This window comes from Anser anser (genome assembly GCF_964211835.1).
Source record: "Anser anser genome assembly, chromosome: 4".
NCBI classification, from domain to species: domain Eukaryota; kingdom Metazoa; phylum Chordata; class Aves; order Anseriformes; family Anatidae; genus Anser; species Anser anser.
The window spans coordinates 50925293-50944146 of NC_139724.1; the positions used below are offsets into that span (position 1 = coordinate 50925293).

At 42.3% G+C, this 18854-nt stretch overlaps 1 protein-coding gene and 1 long non-coding RNA gene across 2 annotated transcripts in view; both read left to right on the forward strand.

The window, feature by feature from the left end:
• SCFD2 (sec1 family domain containing 2) overlaps positions 1-18854 on the forward strand; it is a 195428-nt gene that overhangs the window by 124446 nt on the left and 52128 nt on the right. The window lies entirely within an intron of this gene.
• LOC310899241 overlaps positions 15950-18854 on the forward strand; it is a 38873-nt gene continuing 35968 nt past the window's right edge. The window contains exon 1 of the long non-coding RNA XR_014584100.1: positions 15950-18556. This is a non-coding gene — a long non-coding RNA (uncharacterized lncRNA). The remainder of the gene's footprint in view (positions 18557-18854) is intronic.

Below are 18854 nucleotides of genomic sequence, written 5' to 3' on the forward strand. Positions count from 1 at the left end.
GTCTTTGGAGCTGTCATCACATCATCTGAATGTCTTAACACATTAATCTCTCAGGCGGACAGGTACGTCAGTGTGGTACAACTGGCAGATTCTTAACAGGAATAAGGTGGTGTAGCTCCATGTATCTATAGAGCATCTGTGATGTTTTAATCCACCTGAGAATGTATCCCATAATTTGGTTAACTCTGTGGGTCCCTGTATGGTCACCATCCTTAGAGAATGCTGCCATCTACCATGAGCTGAAAAACATACTCACCTCTTTCTTGTCTCAGTTTAAGGGCTCCATTTTTGTTGTTTTTTAAAGAGTTAGTGAGACTGAGGATTCTCCTGCGAATCATCTCCCCTTACTAATGAGAAAACCAAAACTATTCCCCCCCTACCATGAGAGTTCCTCTAGCAGGAGGACATGGCTACATCTGCCTTGAGATGAGGGGTTTCAGATATCCCACCTGCATCAGGCACGCAACCTTTTGTTCATCCTGCTCCCTGTTATATTTATTGGCAAAAAGGAAGGACTGCTCTGTAGGAATTTTCCATCCTTTGTGGCCACAATTTTATATTTCTACCTTACATATGTATGTCTAGGAAAATAGTGTCTTTTTTTTTTTCTTTCTTTCCCTGACCAAATCTCTTTTTACAAAGAGGAAAAGAAAATCTTGCTTTATCACAAAATCACCCAGAGAATGGATGTACACTGGGTGCAATTTTGGGCTGTTGCTCTTAAGAAGTAGACACAGAAGTCAAAACATGATGAGGAATGACTCCATTGAATTTAACTGACTTTTGCACCTTCTTTTGCCTTCCTAGCTGCTGGACTGTTCTGGGGATGGGATCGTCCTCTAGCATAAGTGAAACAAGCTTGGCCATACCTAATTTAATGCAGCACCTGCCAAAAGGAGCATGAAGTTGTTTAGCATTTCTGCATCAGCTTCTTCTTCTGCCAGCATTTTCTATATGCCAGCAGGTGTGAAGAGGTGCCTTGGAGGGCAGTCTTACAGTAATCTGTCACAGTTTTGCACCAGCACGGCTTCCCTGAGAAAGTGAAGAGCTGTAGGACTGCCTCGTGCCACATTAGTCCTTCACATGATGCCAGTGCAGGGAGGAAGGTCTCACCCTCTCCTTCATGCCTGTAAGATGCTGACAATATCCAGCTAATCAGTAACACCTTTGGATTTACTTATTGGATGCAGGATTTGGACTCAATACTTCCCATTTCACACCCCAAAATTCTGTACAAAGACCAGTGGTTGCTTTCAGCTCATTGTGCACATGCAGATGGAGACAGGGACTGTGAGGCATCCAAGAAAACAAAGGGAATTGTGACAAAACCAGGGCTAGAAACAGTGTTTCCTGACTCCCAGGCTAATTTCTGGAGCAATGATTTTGTTTTCTCTCATTCCAGAACTGTCTTACAAAATTGTACCTCCTATGCCATCCTCTTAATATACTAAGCAAAAGTTTAATTGAGTCCTTTAAATGATTTTCCAAGCTCAAGCAGGTCTTCACTGTGGGCAGTGAAACTTCAAAGGGGCAGGACAAGTGTTGTTGCTGTACCCATGCTTATCAGCGTGTCAGGCTGGACCAAGAACATTCTGTAAAAGTTATTCCTCATTACGACAAATCCTCTAGTTAGATTACAACATTGACAAATCTTTACCAGACTTTTACTGCCAGGTTCACTAGGAGCACATCTGGAACCATTAGAGGTTGCTGCATCTGGCATATCGTGTTCCTGTTCCATTTAGGGCTGGTTGGTCATCCTGGGGAGAAATCCTAGCTGCAGTCTGATGTCCTTCCCCACCAGCAGTGTAAATGTATTGCCCAGGCTCCTTGTCCTCTGTCTGACAGACTCAGTTAAGGTTCATAAGTTGAATTAAGGATGTGTGGCAATGATCTGTTAGTTAGCTAACAGATCTGCTTAAGGGGTGCCTGTGTTAATGTGCACGTGTGTGTCCAGAGAGGTGAGGGGAAGGAGAACCATGCCCCTAAGTCCCAGGTCCTGTGCACCACAGGAAAAGGAGCCTGACAGGACCCTGAGACATCCCTCAGTGCCTCTCCCTGACCCAGAGCAGGATCGGTGCTACCTAAACCACTCCTGCCAGATGTTTGTCTAGTCCCTAAAAACTGCCAGTGAGAGTTTCCAAAACTCCCCTGGAGGATCAAGTGCTTAACTCCTCTTACTACACGAGTTTCTCCTAATATCCAGTATCTTAAATCTTCCTGCAACTTAACCCTAGCCTCAGTGCACATAGAAAAGTTTTTTTTTTTTTTCTGTTGGCTAGAGGGTGGCTGAGAGGAGTATTTGAAAAATGCTGCCCTGTCACTTCCTTTCTTGTCTGCCCCAGACTAAACAAATCAAGGTCTCTTACGCTTTCTTCATACATCACGCTTGCTAGCTCTGTGGTGATTTTGGGTGCTTTGCTTTGGACTGTCTCCAGGTTTTCCACGTGCTTCTTCACAGTGGTCAAGGCCAGGGGCAGCACCGCAGCAGAGCCGTGTCACTGAGGAGCAGAGGATAAGGTGATTTCGTGTGGCTCCTACGTGATGCTCCTGCCTGTAACTCCCAGCGACAGGCGTGCTTTCCCTGCAGTCGTGTGGTGCTGTTCATAAGCCTGGCCTGCTCCTGCACTCCCATTTCTAAAGACAGACACTCTGCCTGCCTTCTGCTGGTCTTGGAAAACTTCAGCCATCGTCTGTGCCGCCTCAAGGAAAGCCTCTAATGGGTCTGTGATTAGTTTGCTTGCTTCTCGAAATTCTCTCAGGTGCAATTCATCTGGCCCAGCTGACACGAAAACATCTTAACTTATCTAGTCTGTTTTTCCTCTAGTCCGTCTGTGATCATTTTAACCATCTGATTATGTTATCTTTCCTAGCAAAGGCTGTGGCAAAAGGGCATCACACCCATTAACATTCTCAGTGATACCTGTGGATAGACTTCCCTTGCACTGAGCAGTATCTCTAATTTTCATTGTTATCTCCATGCAATTCCTTCCTTCCTTTCCTGTTTTCAATTCTTCCTTCCTTCAAATGTTCTTCTCCAGTACCTCTCAGGGGACATCAAAACCACCTTTGTGCATTTGGATTTTGCCCCTATGTGCTTGTATTTCATCTCTAGTAGTCAGAGCTGATTTGTGCTCCCCATGGCTTCTTGTCTCTGAAGCAAGTGAAGACCTCATGATTTAGCCATTGGCTCTCTTTCTGTTCTAGGTTTTCTACTTTATAGGGGCAATTAATGCTTGTGTCTTGTTACTGTTTTCTTAAAGACACAAAACTTTCCTGATATCTTTTCACCCTGTAGTTTTGATTTGGGTGTAGTCTAGTATACAGAGTTGCTTAGCTTTTTGAGACTGGTTTCTTAAATATAGTTCCCTTCTCTGTTCTTCTTCTTTCTCTTCTCTTCCTGAGATAGAGGAGGATAGTTGTTTGAAGGTTTTTTCATGTAGTTCTACAGCCTCATAGCGTCCGATGCCTTGCTGTGGTACCGTGTGGCTGACGCTGGGCAGACAAGGTGGCTGAGCACCCTCCTGCCAGGGCCCGACATCTCGTACAGCAGGTCAGCCTGAGATGGAGAAGAACTGCAGAGATTTGCCAGGAAAGCAGACTTGTAGATCTGGAAATATTGGCAGATCTGTGCTTTACTGGAGAGTGTGCTCATAACCTCAGGCAATCAACAGCTTGGTTATTGGAGGCTGTCGGTAGCAGCAGTTGTATAAAGAGGAATATTGTAGTAGGCTATATAAAAATGCTAAAAGTGGAATACAGAGGATGCAGGCTGTTACAACATTTTAAATGTATTTTAGCTAAGATTTCTTTATGTAGATTTTTCTCCATCGAGATGAAAAAATCCAGAAAATAAGCTGTTTGATTTGTAGTCTTGTTGTGCATGAAAAGATTATCCTCCATTGCCTTGTTTGCAAGGGAGATGGGTAATAGTTTGATTGTTAGCACTGCTGATAAATGGATGCTGAGAGGGAGTGGTTGTGCCTGGCATTCTCTCTGATGTTTTATCTTTTGTATTGCCCATTCTTCAAATCATTAATGCCTTGCTTGTGTTTGCACTAGATGTGAGGCTAAGGTGCCAAACATGCACAGAAACATGAAGGCCTGCACATAACTACAGGCTGCGGATGAGCACTGGGGTGTGCCAGCAGAGGAAGTTGGGCCTGTATTGCCCATGGGCACAATGTAGTAGCATCTTGTGGACAAGCTCCAATTGCCCCAGATTTTTTTTTTCTAGAAAACAGTGGAAACCCAGCAACAAAATCACCTGGAGGTGGCTTGAGATTGACCTTCCCTGTATGACCTGGGGCTGAGCTCAGGGGCAGCAGTAGAGGTCCCAGGGGCAGCAGTAGAGGTGCACAGGGTGCGGGTAGCCCTGTGCATTGCCCACAAGAGCTCACCCTACCAGAATGGACACCAGCACCTCAATGCCAGCTTTCTCAAAAGCATTTCTGGATACCCAGGCTTCTTTTTATGTAGGTGGATCAAAGACCCATCACTCTGCCGTTGCGTAGTATTGGTCTTGTAATACTTGTGGTCTTGTGTCCTGCAGCGCCAGAATTGCTAATTCTTTGAGGTGTGGATGGTTTGCTCTTGGATACATGGAGCTGTATGGTACAGATACAGCAATGATAATGTTGCTTCTCCACCCATGAAGAAAAATTTCACGATTTTTGTTTAAAGTTTGTCTCAGCATAGTGAACTTGTCTGAACTAAAAGTAAAATAGCCATTCCGCACTGTGCCTTTGCCATGTATGCACTGGGATACTCACTGCCTACAACAACCTCTTCTTTCCTTTACCACAAAGTAAGAATCAACAGGGAAAACGTTCAAAACTGCTCTGGCATACATCTTCCAGAGATGAAAAAAAGCTGGAAGTTTCTTTCTTCTTTGCTTCGTCCAGGCACAGCAGCAATTTTCTGACCATGAAAAGGGTGTGTTCTGGTACCTACCCAAATTTAGAAGGAATGGCACTTCTGCCAGTTGCGTCTGTAAGCTTTCAAACATCTGAGCTCCAGAAGAAACTGCAGCTGAGAGCAAATGCTGCAAAACAATGCTGAAAATGCTCTCCGAGTTCAGTGAAAGTGCTTATTCCTGTTAGGAAAATTCTGAAATGAATTAGCAAAAACTCGCAATGAAAGGGAAAAGCTTTTGCATGCATATCTGAAGCGATGATGGCATGCAATAGACAAAAAAGGACAGTTTAATCACCGTCTGCTAACCTGAAAAAAATTGCATCATGGCTAACATGTGGTATGTCATTTTGGTGGCTTTTTTTTCTTTTTCTGTGCTTTGAAGAGAACTTTGGGGGAAAGGAGCAAATATGTGACAAGCAGCATATGCAAACTGTAAGGTGGAAGTGGTAAATGAATAAGACCACATTTGGAAGAGGCAGATGGTGCTTTTCTTTATCATATGGTAGCACTGGCAAAAGAAATGTTTTGGAGTTAGGGAAGCGGGGAGGCCAGACGCAGTTCCTAAATGCACGATGATTTATTTGTAGAACATGCAGAAATGCAGGGAACAAAAACATTAAACAGCCCTTGGAGACGTGCATGAACATGATACGTTTACATGTGGTTTACACTGAACTCCTGGCAGCTCACATGGGATCTTTGATTATGAAGTCTTGGTTTGGCTGATGACATCTCCCAGCATCTCTTGTCCACATTGCCAGTTTCTCCTTCTCTGGTACCTGTTCAGCTCTTGGTGTGATCCCATGTCAGCCAAAATTGTGCATTCAAAGCCTTTATCTCTGCTCATAGTATTTGTATTCTGATTGTTTGTAGATTAACCTTCAGTCAGCTAGACATTTATTCTTGATTAACAGGTGCAGCCATATGCCTGAATGGCCAAAAGCCTGGATGTTGGGCTAGCTTATCTTCATGCTGGAAGGAGGAATAGTGCAGTCCAGGCATATAAAATGGATAAAATCTCATCGTGTGCTCAGGAGGAATATATAATGAAAAGTATGATTTATGAAAATTATCTGCTGGAGGAAATAACTTTCTGCAACTTTGTATTTTTATAATTACTTAAGCAGCAATTCATGTCTGTTACTGCTGATAATACATAATCACAAGGGCTTTTTGAAGAGCAGTGCAGCAAGAGAATAATTAAACCTAATTACCATTTGTTTGATTGTTATGTCGTTCTAGGAAACTTTGTTTTTCTGCTTTTTATTGTAGCATAAACAGTAAATCTTAAATCCTTTTAACTGCTGAGTGTCTGAGTATACAAAACTAAAATTTTGTAGCAGTACGTGAAAGGTGTACACTGCACAAAATCCTTTCTAGAATATGGGAAACAAATGCTTAGAGTTTAACAGAAAAAAAAAAAAAGGCAAAACGTTTATGTGAATATAGAAGGTACTTTGAAAAAATCACTTGTCTTTTTTTTGTCCTGCAAAGATGATAAAAGTGCTGCCATTTCACAGCCTCCTGGAAGGAGACAAAGCAGACCTTCTCACTTGACAGGGTAAAAATAATTCTGCTACAGCTACAGTGAGAAGTGCAGGATCCATAAGCCTGACAGACTCGGGGTTATGAAGAAAATCTGTTTGAAAATCGACAAGTCCTGCTCACAGTTATCTTAAATTTTAACAGAAGATTGAATATTCAGTGTTTTTGACTTTCACAGCATGAAAAAATTAGCCCTTGCTATTTTTCTGTTCCCTGATGGAGAGCACGTTTGTTTGTACTAAGTACGAATCAAGGGGAGGCCTGAGAGGAGACTTAGGAAGACAAAACGCTTTTGAAAACTTCCTCTGTTCATAGCTTTGCAGAAGATGAGATGCTGATGACGTGCTCCTCTACAGCCAACGATTATATTAAGTCGTAGACCTCAGAGGTACACCTCGGGTTACCTCGACCTGTCCCAGCAGCAACCCCGATGGAGCGAGCAGCGTCCCCCCTCCTCACCTCACTTTGTCACCCCCTGCAGACCCCCATGGGTGCTGTGGTGACGCCTGCCCCCTTCCCTAGGCACCCCGGCGGTGTCTCAGGCCTCAGCCCTGCTCTGAGAGCCGCTCACCATTGTGTTGGCTCGCCCTTGCTCTTTGACAGCACAAAACACATTTCCCTCTTTCCTAGATTTCCTGTGGCTGGCAAGCCTTTGGTGCCTTTTGCAGCCCCAGCTTGAACTGATTTTATATTCAGCGCTGATTTGGCAGCAGTGTTGGCTGGATGGGGCTGTGTGTAATGATCCTTCCAGGGCTGTGCTGGATGAATGCTGAAAAGTTAATCCGTTTACCTGGACTGGAAATGCGGAGTTTCATTGACCTGTTCTATATTACTTGTAGAGTAGTAAGTTAGAAAGTTGTGTTTATATGCTAGGAAATGTGCTTAAAAGTCACTGTGTGTCATGGGCTTAATTCAAAGAGAAGTGTGGGATTTTGATCGTACTGGGAAATCATGCAAGAGCTGGCCCAGTCAGGAGTGGGTAATGGGGATGGGGAGCATCAAGAGAAGAACCCAGATACATCACTGAGGCTGTGCCAGGTACAAGTTGGTGAGACCAGGACTGCAGGTGGTAGTGAAGCATACCTCCCCCTCTCCTTATTCAAGGAGTGGGGAGTATGTCAGACAAGCATTTTGCTTTATCAAACTAAAAATTACCTTTGTGCTCTTCTTTCTTCTTCATTTCTTCCTTTTCATTTCTTTTCCTTCTCCCTTATCAACTAATTAGCTTTATTAAGTGTGTCTTCTCATCACTTCCATATGAGTGCTTTGCCACCTTTGCATTGTTCATCCTCAAAGCCCAATATTTCGGGTCCTCCAGCAGGCCCAGCTGGCTATATGGTGCCATGCTGCCATCGACTCGGGTACTTGAGGTTCTTTGTGTCGGAGACTTTTCGGGAGATGTTTCTTAGCCATTAATGCCAACAGCTGAAAACAGAGAGATTTCAGTTGACTGAGTAGTGCAGAATCAGAGTCTTAGTTTGCAGATGACTGACCTAAAAGATACCTTCAAATGGGTCCTTTGAGCTCTCAAGTTTATTTTTGTTTCTGTGCAGCTGGTGTACATGTGTTTCTTTAAGACCACATGTTAAACTTCTCATGAAACATTAGAAAATACACTGTACATCTTACGTAGTTGTTTACCAAGTCTTAGTATCTTTATTCCTCCAAAAATGAAAAAGTACTTTTTTACCTAATTTCTCATAATAGGTTGGCCTGTATTTATTTATTTCGTTTAATGAAAGGCAGTTAAGTAACCTCAAAGAAGACTTCATATTTAATAGACTACAGTTTATATCCTTTAAAAGTTCAGAACAATAAGGTTGTGTGTTGTGGAGTTTGTTTTGTTTTGTTTTGTTTCCAGAAGGCCTGGAAGCAGAAATTGAAATCCTGAATCCACTAAAGCTGATGGCAAATTTCTCTGAGCTCAGTGGGACCAAAATTTCTTTCTTTTTTCCTGGCCTGTATTTCATGCCAATCATCATCCTTGATGGACTGCAGGAAGTTGGAAAAGCATTCATAATGAACACTTTGGTGGCCACCATACTACAGAAGCAGTCTTACTGTAGGTCATGAAGACTGTCAGCCTAAAAGAAATTGTAAAAATTGATGAACCGAAGATGTAAACAGTTACTAGCAAAGACGCTTGGCACAAGCTTAAGCAGTTCAGACATAACTACCCGAATATTTCCTCCTAGTGCAGCCATTGCTTTTACCGAAATTGCCTTCAACTAAGCTTTGTCTGAAGCTGTTACATGGTGAAATTGATCCATGCAGCTTCTGCTGTATGAATAAGGAAATCTTTCTGTGTGTTTCAAGATGTCTGAGATGAGATTTGAACTACTTCTGAAGCTGTTTGTTTGCAACTTCTCATGATAGACTAGCCAGTCAGTTTTGGTATCTCAGAGGTGAGAGCTCAGAGTCATGCAGAGTTATTTTCCAGAAGAATGTATTTCCTTAAAAGCGGAACTATGTAGGTAGGTAAAGCTGTGTTAAACACTCTGTGAGCTGCTCCGAGTCTCCGTATTCCACTGTACAAGCTTCTGTGCCCTTGAGCTAAGCTAACTGGTTAGTTTCCTGATGGTCTCAGAAGACCAAAAAAATAAAAAAATAAGAAAATAATACTGAATAATTACAAAGAAAAGTCAAGTACTGTATTGTATTTAAGGTGAGCCTCTTCATTTTGCAAGTACGGTAAAGGTTGCGCCCCTTCCATAATGACACTCATTCAAACTACATCTCTGGTAATGTCAGTCAAATTCTCTGATTAGTTTATAAATTAAAACGTGCATTTAAGTTTCTTGTAGTTAAACATAAGCCAAATCTTGCAGAAAGGAGTTTTTGGAGAAATCAGTGTTGGAATAATTCACATCAAGAGTTGTCTTTAATTAAGCAGCTTGATTGCTGTTGCTCTGATGTGCTGCACACCAGCTCAACCATCGGTGCTTGAAAGGCTCCCCGCAGCATTGTTGGCTTTTGCTTCACTGCTCGTTAAGGCAGTGTTTCTGGGGGAATCACAAGCTCCTAAAGCCCCAAGACATCATGACAAGGGGACTCTCTGTCTTCCCTCTCAGTAAATGCCAATCTTGCACAGCTATTGCCGTCAACTTCCAGTTGACGTACTAGGGGCCAGATTTGCTCTTTGATCTTAAATGTTTTGCACTGCTCCAGAGGTCCCCTGACTGATACGCTTTTTCTTAGTTGGGGAACATACACCATCAGCTTTGATATAGCAGTGAATATTCACATAAAAATAATGTATATATGTTTGCAAGGCTATTATTGCATATCTTCAAACCACAGAAATACTGCATATGACATTATTAATAATGCATTAACATAGAAATGTTTACAGAATATTAATAATGAAAGACAAGGATAAAATAATTGCAGGGATTACGCAGTTTTCTTCAAATCAAGCATGGTAAATGATAATAAACCTTAAATTCAGAGTTATACTCACCCTTGGAAGTAATCTGAGCATGTAAACAGAAGCAGTCTTAACTCCCTTTGGTAATGGCATGAAATGAAATTGGGGGAAAAAAAGAATCCTTAAAAATAGGTTTAAAGTCAACTTGGGTTTGCAAATGCTCTAAGTGCAATCAAAAGTAGCATGGAATAAGATTAGTGCTGAGTTACAGTTGTTTGAATGCTTAACTATGCAAGCGTTATCTAGTACATCTGGATTTCTTTTAAGTATAACCTTAACTCTGATTTGATTCTACTTTCAATCTGTTTTCTTTTGGCAAGTTTGTAATATGTCAATAAAGAAATAGACAAATGTCAAGATCACAGTCAGGATCACATTGAGCACAAAGCTAGGGATGGAGGGAAAGTCACTGCTGTTTCTTTTTATAATTTCTGGGAGAAATATTACAGGTGTGTGCACAAATTTGGAGAAAGTATTGAATACTCAGGAGCTTCTGCAATTCTTTGCATCCCAAAGCAAACATTTATGAGCCAACTATTACAATCAAATGGACAAAAATGAAGCGGGATATGCTACTGTTTTCCCACTATTTCATTGTTTGGTTGTTGGTTTGTTGGTTTTTTTGGTTACTTTTAAATTTCATAGACTTCTTTAATGTTTGAAGAATATGCATAAAAAATCTGCAAGAACAGAGTAGAATTTGGTCGGTGTGACTTGTGCACAATGTTTTCATAAAGGAGGAGACTATTTTCAGATTTTAGCCTGTGGGTTTCTTTTACAGAAGAGATTGTATTTCTAGAAAATCCTTTCTGTGAAAACTGCAAAAAACTGTTCAGTGCAATCAAATAAAAAAAAAAATGGAAAAAAAAAAGAAAGAAAAAAAGGAAAAGAAACAAAAGCCCAGATAGAATCTGTTTCTGATCATGTTCATGAAATGTAAGGTCTGATTGCAACAGTTCTTGACCCAGACACAAACAAACAGTGCTTCTCACTTTAATTTAATTTTGGGCTATGGCTGGAGCACCACCTCCACTAGGGAATATAACTCCCCCCTTGCTACAAGCATGCAAAGTAAAACAGCATGACTGCAGAACCACCTAAGGCATGGACCGTACTGCATCTTAAATGGCCTTTGTCCTTATCGCCTTCATATACACTAGACAAGGCCAGTAGCTGGTTACTTGGTGTCACTCTCAGTCTCACCAAACTGAAAGCACATAGCGCGTGTCTTAAATTAAACTCAAGAGCTTTGAAAATTATAGTCTTATAAAGTAAATTCCTCAAGCTGATCAGACATGAAAGCATGCATGAAAAATACCTCACATAAAAGAGGGAAAACCAGCAACTGAATAGCTAAAAGTATTGTGTATCCACTGGTGGAATATGATAGTTGGGACCTGCTCCTGTTCCTGCTCCCATCCCATCCTGTAGGATGGGTGGTTTTCCCCGTACTTCTGTGAGAGCAAAGTTTGTCCCACAGGAGACTCTTTGTGAGTGATTTGATCAGACTTCAGCTAGGATTTGGTCATGTCTGGTGGACCCTGAAAACAGCAGGTTTCTATCCACTCTTGTTTGTTCCGTGCTATACGCTTACTAAATAGCCCGCAATATATTCCTAGGCTGTTGTGTCCGAGTGCCTTACAGAAATCAAGATAATGTAAACAGGGAGCAAAAGGCATTTCACGGGTTGGTGTTCTGGCAGGCAGGGTTAGTTTGTAGCCTGCATTTTCCATTTTGGGGAATACCTGAGAAGGAAATGAGGGTGTTTGTAGTCCATCCTGACGGCCAGGAGATGCGTGGCAGCCCCTCTGGCACGGGGTTTCACCTCTGCAGGTGGCTGCCACGTGTCCTGTCTCCCGTGGGGCATGTGCCATCCTCCCCGCAGGCTCCCACTGCGCCTGCTGAAGGCTGACCAAGTGATTTTGTAGCAGCTCTTTGGGACCAGCACAAGGAATGGCTTTGCAGAAGGAAAACAGTGCCTTGGACTTGTGTAAGTGAAGGCGCAGCGTGATCTTCTTGAGCAGATGGGTGCTGTTCCCTTATTTTGGAGACCCTATTTTAGTTCTGCCTCCTAATGGAAGTCTTTCTCTTCCAAACCATCCTTAAATAAGTTTTGAATTGCTTTCCGGTATTAGCCAGTCATCTGCATGGTTCCCACCTTTCAGCTTGTTTAAATGTTTGGAGTGAAGCCTTTCTATAACATGATTATCTTAGAAAATTTCCTGGGAGCAGAATTACTTATCTCTAGTCTCACTAAGTCATAATTCTTGAAAATGCCTGCAAACCTGTCATGTCACAACAGAGATACAAAACAGTTTTGCCTTGGGGTAAAATTTGCATTTCCTGAGCAGTGGTAGGAGATCTTTACTGGCTCTGGGATGAAAACAGATCTCACTTGCTTCGTTGTTTTCCTTCCCATCCTCGGTAAGCTATGGAGGAGGTTAGTGCTTCTCAGCTGGACTTGTTTGTACTCAGAAACAGGGAAGGAAAGGGACATTACAACCTATAGGCAACCTATAGAATTAATTGATTTTAACTCTGTTCACTAATAGACAAAAGGAGGGGGAATGGTTATCTGAAACCTCGGTCTGCCCAGCAATTAGAGAAATAAATGGGAGAAAGCTATCAGATTTTTCACGGTGAAAAACACTCTCACTGAAATCTATGACAGCACGCTGCAAAAATTGAGTATCTTCTGGAATTATTATGACTTTTAAATGATCTTTTTTGCTTCTTTTATTTTGTGAAGTATTTTTGGTCTACTTTTTTTTCCCCCCAGAAGACCATTCACAGTCCAGAGCCAAGTTACCAAGGGAATATCACCTTTCATATTAATATCAAAAAGAATGAAATGATAGCAGTGCTTCCAATAGCCAGCAAAACTTCCTTGAAACCCAAAAACCCAAGCTCAGCAGCACATGAAGATTCATGTTTTTATATGGTGCTGTCCTGTGAGCCTCCTTTATTTCATACCCTGGGATCCTGGCATTCAGCTGTTTAGACGGGATTTGTCCCACTCGGTAATGGGTTCCAGCTGCCGTCTTGGCACCGTTCGTCAAGAGGTGTCGCTTGGTTCCTATCGAGGAATTGCCTGTGCCAAGCCGCCTCGCAGGAGAGCAGGCTATCCGTTGCGTCTCTTGGCGCCGAGGTCTTTATTTTAGCAAAATGAGATTGTGATGATTTACACCAGTGGAAAGAAACAGCACTTTTGAAGGAACCAAACTCTATTGTGTGAGGTTTCTTCTACAGAAGGAGCAAAATATTATGCAACGGGCATTCTTTTATTGTTTTTCACTAAGAAATGGGAAAAAAATCTACAGCTTTTTGTCAGATGTGCTGAGCACACATTGAACTAGAAGCCCAGTTTTGCATTCCCAAAAGCTTCAGAACACAGCTGTACTCTTCACAACAAGTCACTGCAGATTTACCCTCACAGTTTTGTGCTGAGAACATCATATTTAAGCACACACCTTAGTGTGCCATATGTGCCTCAAGTAATAGCAAGCGATTAAAACAACATCTTTATCAAAACATTCATGCGGTGATGCATTGCTTTGGTAAGAAATTCCTATGCTATTAAAAGATTATTTGAAAGGGAAATGGTTTATTGAGTTTTTTGAATTTTCTCTCTCCTAGAACTAATATTTCAAAGTTAAATACTGAACTTGGTTATGGAAGATTGTTTCATTTTAATGGTATCACAGGGTTTATTTTAAGGTAGTTTCTAAGTTAATTACAGCAAACTACATCTTCTGGTATTCTTCCATTTGGTATTAACTGTAATAAAATAGTGGGTTTATTTAATGGAAAGGAAGATTTTCTTTTCCCTGCCAGCCAATGCAGCACATGCCAAAGGAAGACCAGTTCAACGTTTTTGAAATCTGAGAAGAAACACCATTCACAGCTGTTATTCCATTACCTCTGTCGTCTTTGTATCTCCATAAACAAACAGGGTATTTTTGTTTTGTTTTGTTTTGTTTTTGAGATTGAAGTTGAGATTCACTGCTCACAGGGCTTCATATAGAAAGAGGTGGTTATTATTTATGCAACATGAATACCCACCAGACCATGGAAACAGTGCCACACAGGGACCACGACACCCATTTTGAGAGCCAAATTTTGTTTTTAAGCATGTTATGACCTATAGGTACTTCTACAGATCGGCTATAACTGAGAACAAAATTTCTCAGTAACTTCTATCCCCAGAATTAACATGAAATCTCATTGGTGTAAAAAGTGGCAGTTTGGTTTTTTACCAGCAAGAGTGGACAAAATAAGCACATAAATTGGTCCAAATTCAGGATGTGCGTAAAAACATCAAACTTCAAGCTCAAATGTGATGAGAATAAGAGTAATAAAGAGTAGTAGTATGTCAAAATCTGAAGGGAAGAGCCTTTCCCTCATTATTCTTAACATAGCCAGTTGAACGTTTTGGGTGAGAGAAGGCAGCCTACCTGCTCTCCTCTGCCCAGGGGCTGTACGAGTGGCTCGTCTCTTACACAGCCAGCTGCCCCTCACTGCACTGGTGCAGCACACCCAGAGCCCCTTCGCTTGCCCCAAAATCAAGCATGTTCCCAGCTGCAGCCAAACACAGGGTGAGTGTGGAAAGCTGTAGGAGACAGCAGTGAGTGTAGGAGTTGGGTTGGGTTTCTGCCTGCTGCAGTGGGTTTTGTGGCACAGGGAGATGCACTTTTATCTTAACATAGTCCTGTTGAACATGTCCTGCTGAAAGCCTTTGCCACCATGCCTGTTACCCTCGGGAAGACTGAGGTCAGTGAGATCGCGCGCAGTGGTTTAATGTGCGGGCACAGCGGGTGCAGATGGCTGCTCAAAGTACACGGGCTAGTCTGAAGCAACTAGCCATGTCTCCTCATATTAGATGTGCTGTCGGTGCTCAATTGGACGAGGGGAAGCTCTTGTCAAGTCCCGTCACCGTGGATGTGGCTCGGATGGACGGGGGCTGCCTCTTGCACCCCAGCACCCCTCCTTGGAGGTGTGGGAAGAGTGGCTCTCTGCTTGCTCAGCAAGATCGTGTCACTCGGGGGGAGGCTCCGGAGACGTGACCTCTGTAGCCTCTGCACAGCACATTGCATTCAAGCAGTAATTAGCAGCGGTGTGGAACTAACTTGGGGAACGCAGGAACAATGCCGTGGCCCAAGCTACTGCCTTTTTAAATTAAATCAGTGTCTGGGGATAGTTACCGACTTGGCTCTTCCTCTCCCCCTTCTGCTTCTTCCCTCCTACCCCCACTGCAGTATTTCTAGACAGTGTTTTAGCAAAGGCTGCAAATAAAAACATTTTTCCTCTGCTGCAGACACAACTGATTATGGGTATACAATGATAATTATATTTTTGTACTGGAAGTGAAACACTCTGCTCTGTTATCAGCTTTGTTATCAGGCCTTACAATTTTTATGGGATAGTATTTCTGTAGTATTAGCAGCACTGTATATGCAATTGAAAACTAGATGCAGTAAATTATGGCTGAACACCAGCAGTCCAAAGGTTAATTTGATTGTACAAGTACAACCTCAGAGTTATGCATAAACATATGCTCTACATACTTATTAACGAGCAAGGTCAGACTGGCATGAGTTTTGTTATATTTATATTTCCTGAATATTCTTCAAGAGTTTACATATGATCTTCAGGACAGATAACGCAGAGATCTGTTTTCAGGAAATGCCTATTTTAACCGTAAGGAAAATAGCAGGATTGAAATTGTTAGCTTGAAGTTTGCCTGTTTTTCAGTTAATGGAGGGGTTGATAGGGGTCTGAAAGAGTGCCAGTAACTTGTGGTTGGCATCACCCTCAAGGCTGTGTGTGTTTGGGAAAGGCACAGAGAAGGAAACCTGTGAACCCTAAAGCATTTGCAAGTCGTAATCAGATGTACAGCTGCGAGGGAGTACATCAAAGAACCTCCCCTGTGCATTTGTATTTCAGTGCAACTGCCTACAGCTTGAGACAAGGCTCGTTCACAGCACCCACCTTTCCAAAATCATGATTGGATCATCTCTCTCCTTTATGCCAAAGGACCTGGACAGCTAATGCAGGGTGAAGTAAAGCTCCTCGGTTACATTGCTTCTACTGATTTAGAGCATTTTCCTGTGATCACTTGCTGTGGGGTAACCTTACTGGATGAAAGGATAACCTTGCTGGATGAAAGAATCCAGCCTCACATTTGTCTTCGTGTAGCCTCAGAGTTCCTTCATCATATCTGATTTACTGCGTTACTACATTATTATAGCTTGGCATATTTAAATCCAGTTTAGTATGCACACAGCTCATTCAGTCTAGGTGTCTCATTGTGTGCTTAAAATTTGGCAGCGTTCAGGTGCCCTGGTGGTTAATTTTGATGAGTTAACACAGAAACCCATCAAAGTGAAGATAAATTATACTCTTTCTGCCAAGAAGTAGTACCTTGGTGAATTAAAGCTACACAGATTTTACAAGCAGTGGCCCTGCTCCAGTGTTGAGTCCAGATACAAGGTTGGTGCCCAAGTGGTAAAATAAAATTTGTTTGCAGAGGCAGTTCTCAAAAGTGGTTGTCCGCAAAGCTTCAGCTGCAAATGCTACAGGGGAATACTGCTTTTCAGATACCTGTTCCCTACAAACTTTCTCATATAATTCGAAATAGTAATAATAATAATAATAAAAATAACAGATGTTCTCAAATATCTGAGGAATATTTTTGAGTGAATCTAGACTTCTCTTCCTTGAGAGAAAATGGTTGGTGGGGAATTATCACTGCGACTGGCATCCTGTGTTGCAAGGGACATTTGCCCCATTGTTCTCTCTGTACATTGGTTAAGTTATGGGACTGCTAAACGTGGATCCTATCTGTCTGCAGGATGTGGATCCTAAAGATGACATTTTCACTAATCTGTTCTTCATTTTTAGTGTTTTGAGATGCTTGACATCAGCGTGTTGCATGTGTAAGAGCGAGCACTTAAGCATTGCAAATGTTGTCAAATATCATTTTGAAACCCCCTTGAAAGGGTTCAAATGTTTATTATAAACTGCATCTCCATGTTATCCTTTCTGAGCATGGAGCACTGGCATCGGTTATGCTTTGTGATACAAGCCTGCTCGGGTGGGTGTGAGAAGTATGGAAGGCAGAAAATGGGGTCACCTCTGTGCCTGCAAGCCAGGAGCAGGCAGGATGTGTGAGCCGTGGGCAGGCAGCTTTCTGCTGGGGCAGGGGAGCGGTTAATTTAATTTGGGAGAGGAGGCAGCAGCTAGAAAGCAAGTGGTTCCATATACTATCTCTGTTGTTATTGCCAGTTCAACTTAATTCAATTCTGATAATGTCGACAGATCTCTCTGTACAACATCTTTGGGCCGTATGGAGCTAGTCTGGCAGCTCCCCCAACCCAAATGGGTGTCTGGCACTATCCATCATATTGCTCATGAGGCTCAGACAGTGTTTTATCCAGAATCCTGTAGCAGCCTCGGCATATATACACTACCCAAAAGTAGATCTTGCAAATCTGCAGTGGTCCCGTTTGTACCACCATTGCTCCATGTTGGCCTTCAGCTGTGTCATCATTGAGAATTTGGGCCCATGCAGGGAACTTCCCAACAATTTGAGACATATAGACATCATAGAGAATAGCATTACATTTCTTCAGTGCAGCTGCTCCTGATTTTCTGTGTTCATGTTAAGGGGAGAATAAAATATGGCTGTAGAAAAGCACTGCTGAGATTGTCCACTCCCTTGCTCATCTCCATCAGCAAATAGATCATTCACCGAGGGAAGAGGAGAGTCTCGGTTCTGCTCTCCTGGCCGACAGCTTCAAATCTAGACAAAAGATTGATCAGTCTTCTGTGCAAATGAAAGACTATGTATGATTTAAAGAAAGACTTGCCTGTTGGCAGGAATATTCAGATGTGTCAGACGGAGACTAGGCTCCCTTTTTTTTTTAGCCTTCTTTAAAGGTTTTACATTCTTCCAAAATATCTTTTTCTGATGCACTCACTGTGTACGAAGTCTATTTTTAATAGACATGCTCCACGTATATCACTCTGTTGTCTTCATATGTGATCCAGAAATGTTCGTATGACTAAATTTTGGACATTGTATTGATTTCCATGACAACTGACTGTAATATGGTAAACAAAAGATTAATTGTTTTGTTGTGGGATCAAGCAGATGAGGAATTTAGATCACAAGAAAGAAAAGTGAACCTCCTGTGCAAAATATACAGCAATTGCAAAGGGAATATAGCAAAGGAATAGCTAAATATGTTTTTCTTTAACTAAACCGTTTAATTTGTCCAGCTTGTTCCAGTGTGAAAGTCGCTTTCTGAGAGAAGATAAACAAGAGTATCAGTTAATTCCTTGTGCAAGGCTGAAAAGCTTATCTCATGCAGTGGTCAAGCTTCTCAACTTCAACTGGCCAAACATCTGCAGTCAGACAAAGGCAGCTGTCCTTCATGACGTTAGATAAACCCACACATCTTGTGCTGGGCCCGTAGCAAAAGCCAGCAAGAGTGAAAAAGCAGGCAATTGCCTCCAAAAATATCATTGTGCTTCTATTTGTGAGCACACAGTGCCTTCTTGTGGGCAAAAGGCATCACTGCGAGATGGAAGCTGTAGCACAGCTGACGTTTCCCCTTCCTTTTGTACTTCAGGCAACCTGGGGAGGAAACCCAAGGAATGTGGAACGTGAGTTTGGGTCACAACTTGCAAACGCATGTGGGGGCATCGAGTTTGTCACACATCACAGCTTCCTGTAATGAAAGCGCTCTTTAGAAGCCTCCAGAAATTAGATGAACGTAAGGTTTGGCTTTCACAGCACCAAGAAACGTTTTTCCATTTGGTTTAGTTTTGTCCAAGAACAGGACGCAGTTTCGCTCAGGGACAGATGCAGCAACCCCTTGTCAGGTGAAGACACACACACACATGTGCACAGACGGATGCCGGGCTAGTTGGGTGGGACAGAAGAACACCTTCTGTTGGAGGG